This window comes from Lepisosteus oculatus, chromosome 3 (assembly GCF_040954835.1).
Source record: "Lepisosteus oculatus isolate fLepOcu1 chromosome 3, fLepOcu1.hap2, whole genome shotgun sequence".
Lineage (NCBI taxonomy): Eukaryota > Metazoa > Chordata > Actinopteri > Semionotiformes > Lepisosteidae > Lepisosteus > Lepisosteus oculatus.
This window is the reverse complement of record NC_090698.1, coordinates 7864467-7879037: the sequence shown is the minus strand read 5'-3', so window position 1 is coordinate 7879037 and position 14571 is coordinate 7864467. Positions and strand designations below refer to the sequence as shown.

General features: G+C 51.9%; 1 protein-coding gene across 2 annotated transcripts in view; it reads left to right on the top strand.

The window, feature by feature from the left end:
* Positions 1 to 1094: 1094 nt before the first annotated feature.
* The window catches only part of zbtb4 (zinc finger and BTB domain containing 4), a 40675-nt gene continuing 27198 nt past the window's right edge, over positions 1095 to 14571 (top strand). Inside the window, exons 1-3 of one of the 2 annotated variants that reach the window (XM_015340773.2) lie at positions 1095 to 1182; positions 2795 to 2940; positions 12186 to 12307. The gene's annotated coding sequence lies outside the window, so the exon portion shown is untranslated. Of the gene's footprint in view, positions 1183 to 2794; positions 2941 to 3084; positions 3217 to 12185; positions 12308 to 14571 lie in introns of those variants that run through there. The other variant, XM_015340772.2, reaches the window with a different exon arrangement.

The following is a 14571-nucleotide window of genomic DNA, read 5'->3' as shown; positions in this document are numbered from 1 at the left end:
TCCCATAACGGCAAACGAAGAAAAAAAAAACATTTTCCTTATGTTAAGCCCTATTTTAAGCTTTTATTGTTTTAAAGCTATTTTAAGTTTTTTTTAATTCATTTTAACACAAAAGTCTTCACGTCTGAGGACAAAATGAAGACATCATAACTTAAGAGAAGTCCTCATTGGTTGCAAAAATGATCAATTTAAATGAAACAAGTTAAACATTATTTCTCATGGCCATAAAAACAGCCACACACACACAAACCCTTTTCAAGCTGCTTGTAAGTTCAAACCATCTACCGGTAATGCGTGGACCGAATGAGAATATGTAGGCCTGTCTGTTTACACAGCCTGAGTAACGAGCAAGACAAAATCCCGGACAATTTTTTAAATTTTATCAGTCCATGACGGACCGATATTTTAGGTCTATTTTAGATATTTTTAGGTCGGGGAAAAGGGAGGAGGTCTGGTCACCGTAGACTATGCGGCTACGTGCCTTTTTGTTTTAAACGGCTTTTGTGAGATGCCGGCAAGAGTACAGTCAAAAAAATACTTGCCTGTAAACAGTACCACACTCGCAGTGTATGTTGACAATTCTATAAATAGACGTGTCTCCCTTCGCATACCGTAATTTACAACAATCTCAAAGCAAAGCAAACAAAATCGTTATAATGGCCTCAGCCAACTGTTACGGTTCCCTTACACTACACTAGAGAGCTGCCCGTTTTCGCCAAAAAAACACTATAATTCTTAACGTAGTTCAACAGTTTTAAAATAGATCATATCTGTAAATTATAATATTTCGCTCTTTATAATAGCAATTCGACAAATTAATTGTCTAATTCGAAGGGGTCTGATGTTCTTTTTTCTGATGAGAACTGGACACAAAAAAATCGTGTATCGTGGGGAGGAGGAAGCCAAAACCCGTGGCGAAAAATAAACTATAATACCAGACGGTTTTAAAAGACGTAATCCTGTTTTGAATCACTAAAACGCTGTATACAGTCAATGCAGTATGTGCAGGATCTGCGTGTGGATTCAGTTTATACAGGAGACAGGAAATCGTTCCCTAATTTCCCACTCCTGCCCCAGAAGCGAGGAAGAGTGAAGAGACGGTGACACATATTGCGAAACTGCCCCCTCTGTCGGACGGAACTGGTGGCGCTGTGTGGTGACATCAGCGCGATGAAATGAGAGGTACGGCAGTAATGACTGGAGTGGCGACCATCGCTTCAGAAAAACAGTAACACCCAGTGGTTATTGTAACGCACTGCCGGTGCTGCTCCGCGAGTTTTAGTGTCGAGTGTTACAGAAGATGGCCAATAACGTAAAACCTTGTGTAAATGTGCGATGTTTGTTTTAAGGTAGGTGTTTTGGTGAGATGTCCCTTGTCCCTCTCTGAAGCTGTACCTATTGAGCTGCCCGTTCAGAGCGAATGAGAATTTCGTGACGGCCATCCTCAGTGGTTTGTCTGTTGACTTTGAGCTATAAAAAGATCACAGCATTTCAATGTAAATACCCACTGAAGCTCAGCAGGAGTGAGCCTGGTAAATACGTGATCCCTGAACCCAGGCTTCTCTCCCTGCCTGTGTGTCTCATGGAGAGCAGGTTGGGGTCTGCGAAAAGGCAACTTCCTCATACAAGAAATTGTATATGGCCAATAAAGTGATGTAATCTCTGATCTAGTTCAGGTGGGTAGCTGTGTCAGCATGCGTAGGCTGCAAACGAGCAAGTAATAGGTTTATTCCATGCTGAAAAGAGAAGAAAGGAAACACAATGTTTCGGCCATGGGGCCTTCTTCAGGTGTGAGCAAGATCTCTGATCTTACCTTAATACCTGGAGGGGAGACCTCCTGGGAAAGCTAAGGTTGCTGCTGGAAGAGTTCTGAGTGGGGCGAGCAGGGGCCGCTCACCCTGCGGTCTGTATGGGTCCTAATGCCCCAGGACAGTGACGGGGATGCTATACTGTAAAAAGGCAGTGATCTTCGGATGAGATGTAAAACCGAGGTCCTGACTCTCCGTGGTCATTAGAAACCCCAGGGTGTTTCTCGAACAGAGCAGGTGTTCAACCCTGGCGTCCTGGCCAAATTTCCCCCTGGCCTTTACCAATCATGGCCTCCTAATAATCTACATCTCTGAACTGGCCCATCACTCTGTTCCACTCTGTTCTAGCCATTTTTTTATTTAAAAAAAGATTTTATTATGAGCCCTACCCTGTTTGGGAATGTAGACTCTCTAGGGCTCCTATGGGAGGGGTGGGGGGGGGATGTGAGAGGCCTGCAGACCCTTTCCCCACTTGTGGGGGGGGGGCTCTTTGTAGTGTGCACACCCAAGTGTGACCCACAGGCTCTTGGCGACTGATCCCAGCCCCTGGGCTGGAGGAGCCCCTTCTCACGCTTGACGACCCGGGATCGAGCTGGCCGGCACCTGCTGTCCTGTGCCCAAGGACTCGGCCCCAACCCGAGCTTGTGGATGGGAACTGGCCAGCGCCCCCCCCCCCCCCCCCCCTCAAACCTCTTTTTTTTTCATGGCTGACTACCTTTGCATTGTCCGCACAGGCTTGACCAAGCACCGCCTGCGGAGACCGCCTCTCTGCGCCGGCGTGTCGGCCCGATCTCCAGTCCATTTCCTACGCCTGCGTGTCCGAACTGGGGCCCCTGTGGGTCCCGGGGGGACCGGCGTGCGTGTGCGGTTGTGGTTGTGGTGTGTAGTGGGGCACTAGCGTCCGTCTTCCTGCGGAAAGCAGAGGGAAAGAGGACGCCCTGCTTGGCAACGCCTGCTCGTGCTCTCTAAAACTTCTCTTTTTCCAGTTTTCCCAGGGAGACTGGAGGAAGGGGTGTGTGTGTCCCGAGGGTGGGGGCAGCCCCGGCACTGGGAGCACTCCTAGGTGCGTGAATTCCAGGAGGAGCCGCAGGCTCATCCTTTATCTCTTCCCTGCAGCGGCCTGGATGAGTCTGTGAGTAAAACTTTAAACCAGGAGCGGAGAGGGAGGGAGGGAGGGGGGAGAGGGAGGAGGGCACAGGCTCGCTGAGATGTGATGATGTCAGTACTTGCCTGGCTCTGGGTATGTGTTTGTGGGAGAGAGAGAGAGCAGAGCTGTGCTCTAGCACACTGAGAGAGAGAGAGAGAGTACCAGGAGCAGAGCATGCACAACACAAGGGAGAAAGGGACTCCATTTTGGGAAGGAGATTCCGGAGCCCTCCGTAAACGCATCCCGCTCCCCCATCGGAAGGTAAGACTCCGGCAGGGATGACAAGCGGATCGCCTGGCTCTGCACCTGCAGGCCAGGCCTGGGCCTTAGTGTGGTAGGTGGAGAAGCCGTGCCTGGCAGTTCTGCCTGCACTGTAGGCCTGGAACAGCTGTGGCAGAGATGCAAAGTGGGGGGGCTGTGTGTTGGGGGGGGGGGTGTTGGAAGGAGGGGGTGCTGTAGAGGTGGGATACGTGCTGTTTGTGTCTGCGTTTTTACAGCGAGGAGGCTCGACTTTCAGAAGGGGTTTTAGAAAGAAACGACAGGGAGAACAGGAAAAAAAGGACCGATTGCTGCTGTCCTCCTCGTCCCGAGAGCTGGTGTGTGCCGCCAGTCGTGAGGATGCCCCTGTCTGTGCCCACCCCCACCCCCCCTGTCCTCCTCCCTCCGAATCACAATGCTCTGCCCCCCCCAGGCCCCGTCACAAACGGGCAGGAGAAGATGGGCAGCAGAAGATTGAGTTTCTTCCGAGCCGTTCTCTGCAGCGGCCTCCCCTTCTCGAGAGTCGCTTGCCATGCTGACTAACGGCTCCAGCAAAACCAGCCTCTGTCGTCCACCTCCTGGAGGGCTGCAGAAGGGAAGCCCAATAACGTTGCACAGTGCTCTGAAGCTTAAGACTGCGCGACACCAAAATGCGTCCCCTGCGCATTTCCTCGCCTTTCACCGTGGGGGCAGTGAAAGGAGTTTTTTCAGAGCCTTGTACGGGGACAGTTCCCGGCAGGAAACGGAACCTCTTATATGGCCCCTTCCATAATTGCCTACCAGGACCCTCAAATTGCTTCACAACTTAAATAAAACGGTGATGCGTTTCTGAGCTCACACATGCCTTGGGACAGCCGAATCGCTCTTGTTGGTCGAGTGCTCATTGTGAAAAGGAGCCGTATAAAATAAAATATAAAATAGTCAAGACAACCAGAGCAGGTTCAAGTAACTGCATTGAAATGTGTTCTGCAATTTGAACTCCCATCAATGGACAAGACTGGTGGTTAATCTAAAAGTTTTGCAGGGCTGTGACCAACCTGCCCCTTCTCCCCTTCTCATAGAGCAGTTAGTTTGGGGGTTTGGGGGTTTTATGACAGGGAGACACAGAGATAATGCGCCACCTACTGGTCTACCAGCAGTACCTCAGGTCACTGCAACAACCTGACTCTCAGCAGTGATCTCCCATCTTAGCACTGACCAGGCCCAGCCCAGAAGAGCTGATAACTGACTGCACTAGGGGGAGTGGGTGTGATCTGTCCGCTGGCAGTGTGCTTGGTAGGATTCACGTCTTGTAAGGTGAAACAGGAGGAAGCATTAGGCAATTGAAGACACTTCCATGTCAGAGCTCAGGGTGTTTATAGGAGGTGGCATCCTATACAGAGTAGCATGAAACACATGAAGCATTATAGCCCCTGACTGCCAGGGTGCCAGTCTGCCAGTTTCTTAAAGGAGCCATGCTTTGTTCAGGTTTCTTTTATAATTAATGCCTTGGCTGACTCAGGTGCCGTGATGCATGTTTGTGCCTGGAAGCACCTGCTCTTTGCACAGATACATAGAGCATTTCTGTTTCCTGTGCTGGCAGTTCAACAACTTTTGTGAGCTTTTTCGAAAGAAAAATAAACACATGATTTCATGCGTATCGCAGAGTCCAAAAAACTGAATTTTCCACTTGTGCGACTCAAGAAAAAGTTTCAGCCAAGGAGCCTGAGTTAATCCATACTTCAGCAGGAACTCAGTAGGAAATCAAGTCTTACAGCTGGTTTCAGTTCAGAATCACACTTGAGTCAAACTCCCACACAGTTGCTATATTATGAAGTCGTACGCTTATGACTAAGCAGGGTCAAAATGATTAGCCTCATTGCTTTGCGTTAAAATCCCTCGGTGGCTCATGCTGAGTTGCTGCCTCCCTCCTTCTCTTGGGTCTCTTCACTGGCCCACACTGCCTCCCTCCCTCAACTCTAACGTTTAGTCTGCACTGCCTCCTTCCCTCTCTCAACTGGCATGAACTGCCGTCCTCCCTCTAACCTGCACTGCCTCCCTCTCTTGACTCTAACCTTTAGCCCACACAGCCTTCCTCTCTCGCCTCTTACCTCTAACTCATACTGCCTCCCTCCCTCTCTCGTCTCTCATCGCTGCCCCGCGCTGCCTCTCTCCCTCTCTCGGCTCTAACCTCTAAGCCATACTGCCTCCCTGCCTCTCTCGGCTCTCATCGCTGGCCTGCACTGCCTCTCTGCCTCTCTCGGCTCTCATCGCTGACCTGCACTGCCTCTCTGCCTCTCTCGGCTCTCATCGCTGGCCTGCACTGCCTCCCTGCCTCTCTCGGCTCTCATCGCTGGCCTGCACTGCCTCTCTGCCTCTATCGGCTCTCATCGCTGGCCTGCACTGCCTCCCTGCCTCTCTCGGCTCTCATCGCTGGCCTGCACTGCCTCCCTGCCTCTCTCGGCTCTCATCGCTGGCCTGCACTGCCTCCCTGCCTCTCTCGGCTCTCATCGCTGGCCTGCACTGCCTCTCTGCCTCTCTCGGCTCTCATCGCTGGCCTGCACTGCCTCCCTGCCTCTCTCGGCTCTCATCGCTGGCCTGCACTGCCTCCCTGCCTCTCTCGGCTCTCATCGCTGGCCTGCACTGCCTCCCTGCCTCTCTCGGCTCTCATCGCTGGCCTGCACTGCCTCCCTGCCTCTCTCGGCTCTGATCGCTGGCCTGCACTGCCTCCCTGCCTCTCTCGGCTCTGATCGCTGGCCTGCACTGCCTCCCTGCCTCTCTCGGCTCTGATCGCTGGCCTGCACTGCCAACCCTCCTTTCTCCCGGTGCTGTAGTTGTCAGTGTCTCCCAATCCCCTGGGCTCCAAGAAGTGGAGATTTGCTCCTGCACGTCACCAAAACATTTTTTTCCTGCGTGTTGCGCATCTCCTCTGGCTCGGTGCCACCGTCTCTCGCCATCTGCCCGGGTCTCCTGACGTAGTTTGCATGATTCTCTGCCTCTTTTCGTTGTGGCTGTTTTTTTCCCCTCTGTATCTCTCTCTCTCCCTCCCTCCCTCCCCGGTCCAGCATGCCTGAGTGGCTGCCTGGAGACGGAGAAGCTAATTAATTTGATTTAGTCTTTCTCCGAGGCAGCGGAAAAATCTGCCAGAACTGCCGCTATCCACCCCCCCCCCCCCCCTTCCCCACCTCCGCCCCCTCCCTGCAGATTTTCCGCTGATCGGCTCCAGTCTCCTGGCTTCTGCTTTCCCCTGCTGGCTTGTTATTTTTGGGTCTCTGCGCCTCGTGCTCTGTGTCGGGGAAGGGAAGCAGGGAAGGAGTTAGTGAGCCGTGCCCCGACGGGGGCTTGCCGTTGTCGCCGGTGAAGCGGGTCAGCAGGTTCGCCGGGGCTCTCTCCAGCGAGAAATTCCTGGTCGGCCCCCTGGTCTTGATCCAGCCTCCTCTCATCCCCAGTCCTTCCTTCCCTGCGGTTTCTCCGATGGCAGCCTCACCGCGGAATCCGCTGGCCTTTTTCTTTCTCACAAGAGCGGCGGTCTGGTTTGCATTAAAGCCTGCGTCTGGAGGCAGGGGCCTGCGAACGTGACGCGTCCATCTGCCCAGCGAGCGACCCAGAGGGAAAGGAAAAAGGCTTGGCGTCACTCTGTGGCGTGCTCTTCAGCTCAGTGCATCTCCCCCCTGTGGGGCTATCTTTTTATCTTACAGCGCCTCCCCCCACACACACAAACACACACTCCACACCTCTCTGCTCTGGGAGCTGGCGATTGGTAAAAGACCCCTGGCTCACCGCCATCACCTCCAGGAACCTGGACCCACGGGAGACTAGAGGAAGGCCCGCCACGCGGTTTCGTCAGGGCCAGCCGCCAGTTCTCACTCAGCACGTCCTGCTGGCATCAGCAGGAGGAGGCACACCTCTTTGCCTGGCAACGCGACAAGCCCGCAGGCGCATGGCGAGACACAAGGGGGCGCTGTTGCCCAGCAGGCCATGGATGAGTCTTGGCCGACTCAAGCCCACCCAGTCCCAGGAGTGAGCTGCCATTCACTCGGTCCTGATCATTAACTAATGATAAAGACCAGGCCGGAATAACCAATGTCCAGGCTGTGGGGCTCCACCTGCAGTGACTAGACCTCTCAGGAAGCAGTGTGTCCGACATGACACCATGCAAGCAGCATTTTCACATTCGTGCTATTGGGTACAATTTCACAGTGCTTTAATTTCCAAGATGTAATACACTGACGGCTTTTTTTTTATACAGTGGATGTATTCACTTAGTTGAATTTCTAAGCCAGCCGTGACCGGGATTCTCCGAGCAGGAGGGCACAACTGGCAGAGCAGCGCCACCAGCAGGTGGGCGTTAACCAGCCAGGGGCCTCTGGCATCTTGGCGAAACAGCACCTCCTACAGCTTTCCAGGCACCGGCTGGATTGCAATGATGTCAATCACCCTGAAGCCGGTGGCGTCCTGTGGCACTGTGGCCAACCTACGGCTCTGACAAGTGCTCTTGCTGCAGCAGGGTGCGTATGTGCAGGTCCTCAACGGGACTTGATTGCACATTTTGGACCGTAATAATAATTCATATTAATGATTCCAGCAGCTATATCACCTTGCAACTCACAACTGCGTGACGCTCAGCAGGTGTGAGTCTGGTCAGTACTTGGATGGGAGACCTCAGCTAAGGTTGCTGCTGGATGTGGTGGTAGTGGGACCAGTAGAGGGCGCTCACCCTGTAGTGTTGGTCCTAATGCCCCAGTAAGGGGAACACTCTACTGTAAAAAGGTGCCATCCTTTGGATTTGACCTAAAACCAAGGTTCTGACTCTCTGTAGTCATTAAAATCCCTGGTGTCCTGGCCAAATTTCCCCCCTGCCTTTTACCAGTCATGGCCTCCTAATAATCCCCATCTCTGAACTGGCTTCATCACTCTGTTGGGAACTCACTGGCGCACTTTGGCTGCCATCACGTCATCCAGGTGGGGCTGCACACTGGTGGTGGAGGGGATCCCCATTACCTGTAAAGCGCTTTGAGAGGAGTGTCCAGAAAAGCGTTGTATAAGTGTAAAGAATTATTATCAGTGATAACAAGAACTTTGAAACTTATTATGGCAAAAAGCCTTTTTGCTTCAATATGCCACATAATGCACATAATGACAAAATGCTCCAGCTCCATGATAAATGAATTATTGAGCTGAAGGTTCAGAAATTCAGAAATTCAGAAGTACCCTCTCACCAGTTCTAGCGCTCCGTCGTTGTCGTCAGAGGGAACACGACCCATTGGAGGAACACGCACACAACATGAAACAGATGATCATGCAGAAACACTTCACAGCAAGCTTGAAAGTAATGAACACACAAAGCAACGTGTGATTTCCCGCAGAGTTTGTGTGTGCAGTGCGTATAATGACCTTTCTAAGCAACACACACGTTTTCAAAGTGACAGATTTAAGATTCTTGCATATTTTATTTTAAACGCATGATCCTTATCTCTAAGTACACGAGGTAGTAAATTACAGAAATGTGTGCATATACAGTATTTGCATATACACACACATATACCTTCACATCTGCTGCGTACAGGCATTGAGACATTTATATGCCTTTGCAGATTGGAACTCTATCACATTTTGAAGGTGTGATGTAAAATGAAAGTTAAAGTCATGTTATACAGTTCTACTCAGCAGCACAAAGTAAATGGAGGAGCAAACCCAGATTGTGCACAGGAGCCTCAGACGTGTGCGGTAGACTGTTTGTGTCAATACCAGCTCCGGGGTGAGCGCTCTGTGTGGAAGGGGCAGCTCCGCGCGCTGGCCGGACTCGGGAGTGGACGCGCTGAGCGGGGCTCTCATCGGGGACAGGCTTTCGCCTCGTTTGAAATGCAGATCAGCACCGCGGAACGGGAAGTGCACTGGACCGTAGCCGCGGCCCCTTTATCTGCGGCGAGGCCCTCTTCAGGGGGGCAGGTGGTCGCCCCCCCCCCCCACGGAGAGCCCGCTTTGAAAGCCCCCGCCCCCCCCCCCCAGACACCCAATCCTGTTGATCGTTGCGCTCAGAGCTGCCTGGGGCCCCCCTGGCCTGTGTCTGTCCTCCGCTGACTGCCTGCACAGCTCCCCCGCCCCCCCACATCAGCTTCGATATCAGCCCCGCTGCAGGGGGGCGCTGTTCTCTTTGCTGACGGGAAGGGTACCTTCTGTTACACGGAGTGTCCTCTTTTTGCATTCGCTTAAAATCAAATCCCAGAAGGATGAACACCCTCAACCTGGAACAACGAGTCCCCTTTGGTCGACAAAAATGTATGAAGGAACGCCCCCACCCCAGCTCACAGGAGGATGACAGCCCTCGCCTACATCATGCATGCTTCCTGTCATTATTTCCTTCTGTACAGAGCTTACACTTATATAGCGCTTTTCTGGATGCTCCACTCAGAGCGCTTTACAGGTAATGGGGACTCCCCTCCACCACCACCAGTGTGCAGCCCCACCTGGATGATGCGACGGCAGCCATAGTGCGCCAGAACGTTCACCACACATCAGCTCTCAGTGAGGAGGAGAGCAGAGTGATGAAGCCAGTTGAGAGGGGGATTATTAGGAGGCCATGATTGGTAAAGGCCAGAGGGGAAATTTGACCAGGACACCACAGTAAAACATCTACTTTTTTCAAGAAACTTGCTGAAATTTTTTATCATGACAGAAGATCAGGGCATTGCTTTTACGTCTCATCCAAAGGACGGCGCCTGTTTACAATATAGTGCCCCCCTCACTATACTGGGGCATTAGGACCCACATAGACCGCAGGGTGAGCGCCCCCTGCTGGCTCCACTAACACCTCTTCCAGCAGCAACCTTCGTTTTTCCCAGGAGGTCTCCCCTCCAGGCTCACACCTGCTGAGCTCCAGTGGGCTGCCAGCTGTGAGCTGCAGGGTGAAAGGCTACTGACAGGTCATCGCAAGAGGAGGAGCACACAGCCCTGGTTCAAGGTTGGTGGAAAATGTGGTGCAGCCCAGCGAATGGCGTGGGAGCGAATTGCAGAATTTGCCAGTCATCTCAAAATGTATTTTGGCAGCCTTTTTTGGAATGGGAGCACCCCCTTGGCTTATCACGACCATTAATCCTGAGCCTAATTGTAGAAGCAGATGAGTCACCCTGAGCGCCGCAGTCAGAGTGAGAACCAGAGCGTGGTGTCTCACTTCCTCCCGCTGCAGAGCAGCGATTTCACGCCGGGCCTTCTGCAGGAGGGCGGGAAGAGGGAAGAGACGGGGAAACGATGGTTTGATGAAGAACCCCCCCCCAGAAAATAAATAAAAAAATCATTTCAAAATACAGTTTACACAAAGGGTGCCTGGGAGCTCAGCATCCTTGTTTCCTTCGGGAATCTCTCGTTTCTGGGTTTAAAGGCAAGATTGCTAGAGAGGAGTCGGATCCCCCAGTTTCTTTCCCTGCCTCCAGCCTGAGCCCGGGCTCGGCTGTCCGGGCCAGCAGCGGTGGGGTGTAGGGTCTTGGAAGGGCGAGGCTCAAGGCACCCCCCCACCCCCAAAACGGAACGGCCGAGTGGAACCCAGCTCGCTCTTCGGGGTGCTGGTGACACCAGGGCTCCAGCCTCTTCCCGATTGCACGGCACCTCCCAGGGGCTTCCGGACTCGGAAGAGCCAGGACCTCATCAGCACGGCGCTCTCCAGAGCTACCGAGCAGCTGCCTGGCACTGGGGGCGAGGGCAAGGTGACAGGCGTCATGTTCAGTTCGTGTTCAGGTCCTTGTAGATGTGCGGGGTCAGTGTGCAGCACAGTGCCGGATAACTGCGAAAAGCATAAAACCCCGCTCACCAGTGTGAAGGTGTTGTACGGCCGGCGCTGAGGAAACTGTCGCGGAGGGGTGTTGCTGACCTACTTCAGCCCTCAGGCTGACTGATGGGGTGCGTGCGCTTGTCGCCTGGAAAAAGATCACGCCGCCACCGAGCCCATCCGGCTCAGACCCGGTCCATGCTGGTACCACGGCCCTGTGGCCCTGTGCGGGTTGTGCAGCAGGGCAGCTGAACACCAGACTGCCGCGGGCCTGATGTGCAGCACATGTGGTTATTTTGATGGTGAGGTGCGAAAAAACGCATTTTCCATTCTTGGCTCTGCTGAAAGCTGCTGCATTGAATTTAGGTCAACATTGTCAGCTGCAGGAATGAGAAAAGTACACACGCATTTACACACGTACCTGTAAGTCCGGCCACCTTTGTTGTGCACGCTGCAGGGTTCATATAAGCTCTCAGTTGCTGTAGCACGCATTGTGATGCACGATGAATCAAAAGTGGTAGAGTACAGGGGAAAAGCAGTCAAATGCAATAAAGTACATTAAGATCACTATGTTAAACAGAGTAAAGTGGATTTCAGCACCTCGAAAGCATAATAAAGCACAGTACATATAGTGAACTACAGTGGAAACATAGTGAAAACAGAGTAAAGTGCAGTAAAGCACACTGAAATCACTGTGTCAGTGGGGATTCCCTTAACAGAATTTGTTGTTTTTTTCTCCAGTGCAAGACGTTACTTGTTTCTTTGCTGTGCAGCTCAAAACAGCCACCTCAACAAACTGTGTTTTTGGCATTTTAGAGCTGTCCCTAAAATGCGCTGGGGCTGCTCTTGCTGGAGCTTAAATAGTGAACTCTTAATGCGGATCGCCATATTCATCGTCCCCGCCCTCGATCAAAGCCAGTCAAGAGCTGATCACTGTCCGTGTTTTGTTTGGGACAGTCTTTGTTAATCATTATTCATCTACAATATATTATATACTAAAGCTAGGCACCTTACTACATTATACGCTGCAAAAACAGCAGCTGCACACCAAATAGTTATAAAAGCAATTAACAACATTTTTCGAGCTGTGGAGTTTTCTGCAGGAGAAATTAAGCAAAGAGGAACAAATGTGCCCTGGAGGAAAACCCTCAATTACCCCAAAAATGTGGAGGTAGAGGGAACAGATTGGTGTGGGCCGATGGCTGACGTTTTCTGTCCTGTGCTTTTGCAGAAGCGCGTGTAGGAGGGGGCCGTGAATGGGGAACAGCCTGTCCCGCGCCCAGGGCGATCGGTGCGCCTGCAGCCCACCCAGACGCCCCAGGCCCTCGCTGTGAGCCCATCACAGGATTCCAGGTCAGCACTCCTCTTTTCACCTGTCAATGATGATCTAGAAACTGATGAGCAGTGATACTGTATGTCAAAAGTAAGCTGCAGGGACTGGTGTCGGGCATGTGGTCGCTGTCTGGTGACTCGAGCCCTGTGTCGTCATGCAGTGGCCTGTCGGTCACTGGTGGAGAAGGATGCAGGACAGGTCAGCTGTGGCTGGAGACTGATTGATTAAAGGTGGGGGAAAATAAGGGATATATACCTTAAAGAGCGGCCTTGTTTCACTAAGGGCTTTCCCTCAGGTGCTCAGATGGGTCAGTCTGTGTTACCCTGCCTCGATTTAGGTCCAGTGGTCTATTTTCCTGCAGTACAAATTGATTTGTGTTAATGCTGCCAAATGCAGTTCAGGTCAAATTGGGAAACTGCATCTAAGCTAACATTTAAAAGACTGTAAACCGTGTCTGTTCCATCCTGCAATGTCTCTTGATAGTTTCAAACCGTTACACATTTGCAGTGCAAATTGTAAAAGCCCCACCCCCCCCTCCCCCATTGATGTCAATGTGCACCTTATGGGATATGTAGAACAGAAACAGTCTCCAAAATTGGTGGTGAAATGTTCCCTGGGGACTGATTTTAGAGTGACACAGGTTCATTTGTGTTTGTGGTGGTCCAATTCCCTGTGCAAATCTGATATCCTTCCCCCTCCTCTGACTCACTCCCTTTCCGCCCCAAGGGGTCTAATGGGAAGCCTGGTGCTTATCTGGGACAGGCATAGCTGTGGCACCAGGGAACCAGCAGCACAGGCACAGAGCCTTGCCGTGATACACTGCACACAGTGGGGTGTAAAACAGGTAACGAAGTAGCAGGGAGCCTCAGTCTGTTTCTCCTGAGGGAAGGGAAGTGCAGCTGAGTATTAGATCTTGTAGAGGCCTCACATACTCTGTATATGCCCTATATATGCTGTCATTTGCATATCGCTGCATACACATTGCATAAGTATGAAGAGGAAAACATTTGATTTTAAGGAGACAAAGCTAAAATCAGCCCCAGCTCAGTGGCCATTCCACAGACACACACACAGAACACTTTCAAACAGCTGTGTGGCCGACTCCATGGGCAGGGAGCTTAAACAGCAATGGCAACCACCAAGTAGCTAATTGTTCAGCCAATGAGATGAGGGCATTACTAATGCTGCATGCAGATTTGTAACGCACACTGTTCTTTCTCTCTGATTTGCAATGGGTCTGTTTGTCTGTAGTCCCCTATTTGTGCAGTGGGAGATCTTCCAGTTTCCAAACATATATAATTGCTGCAAAACAGAAATAAATTATATTTCATCATTGAATTATGTTTTCACTGTAGATCTGATAGTTCTTGCTACAGACACGAGTCTTTTTGACATTTGTTTTGTTTGCCTTGCTCAAACTCCAAACTTTACCCTGACTTGCTTCTCTTAACTCTCTTTAATTTTCCAAAGCACCATCCCTCGGCAATTTAAAAAACATTCCTTTCCGCATGAAACCCCTAAGTCGTTGGTGATCCATTAAGATTTGCAAGTGAAATATCATTCTGAAAGGAGTAGCTCCCCACGGCCCCCCAGTCAGATGGAGTACGTGATTATCCGGCGTCGGTTCACTTTGAAAGGTGAGCGTTTGAAAATCTGTCGGAAGCGAGCCAGCCTGCTGCGGGCCGTTTTCCTGGCGGGGCTGGCGCTGATCTGGGTGGCCGAAAGCTGTGTGTGTGTCCTCGCTGTGCTGTCCTGTGTGTGCGTGCTCTCACCGCTTAAGGCCTGGCCGATCGCTGACTCCCCGTTTGTAAGTCTTCAGGGTTTGCTGGCTGTAGATGCACTCCGTCAATAACAGTCTAAAGCCTGCCCCCCCCCATCCCAAACCCCCCCCCCTCCATCCCTCATCTCCAAACACTCCCTCACTAAAAGAGAAAGAGCGAAAGAGAGGAGGAAAGGACAAAAAAAAGGGCTGAAAGAAGTTGTTCCAAAGCACGAGAGGTCAGGGAACAACACGGAATCCAAATGTGGTTCCCATGGAGACGGGCTCGCTGGTATACAAAGGGAGAGAGAGAGGACGGCCATGGGGGGGGGGTGGGGGGGGTAGGTACTGCAGTGAGAGAGCAAGAGACAACACACAGCGAATGGAAGGAAGTCAGAATCAAAAAAAGCTTCCAGAAAATTCCTTCCACCCCCCCCCCCCACCCCCTACGTTTCCCTGTTCCGCTGGCTGCTGCTCTCTCTGCCTTTCCAAGGCGGAGAGCCAGGAAGGAGCCTGCCCGGCTGG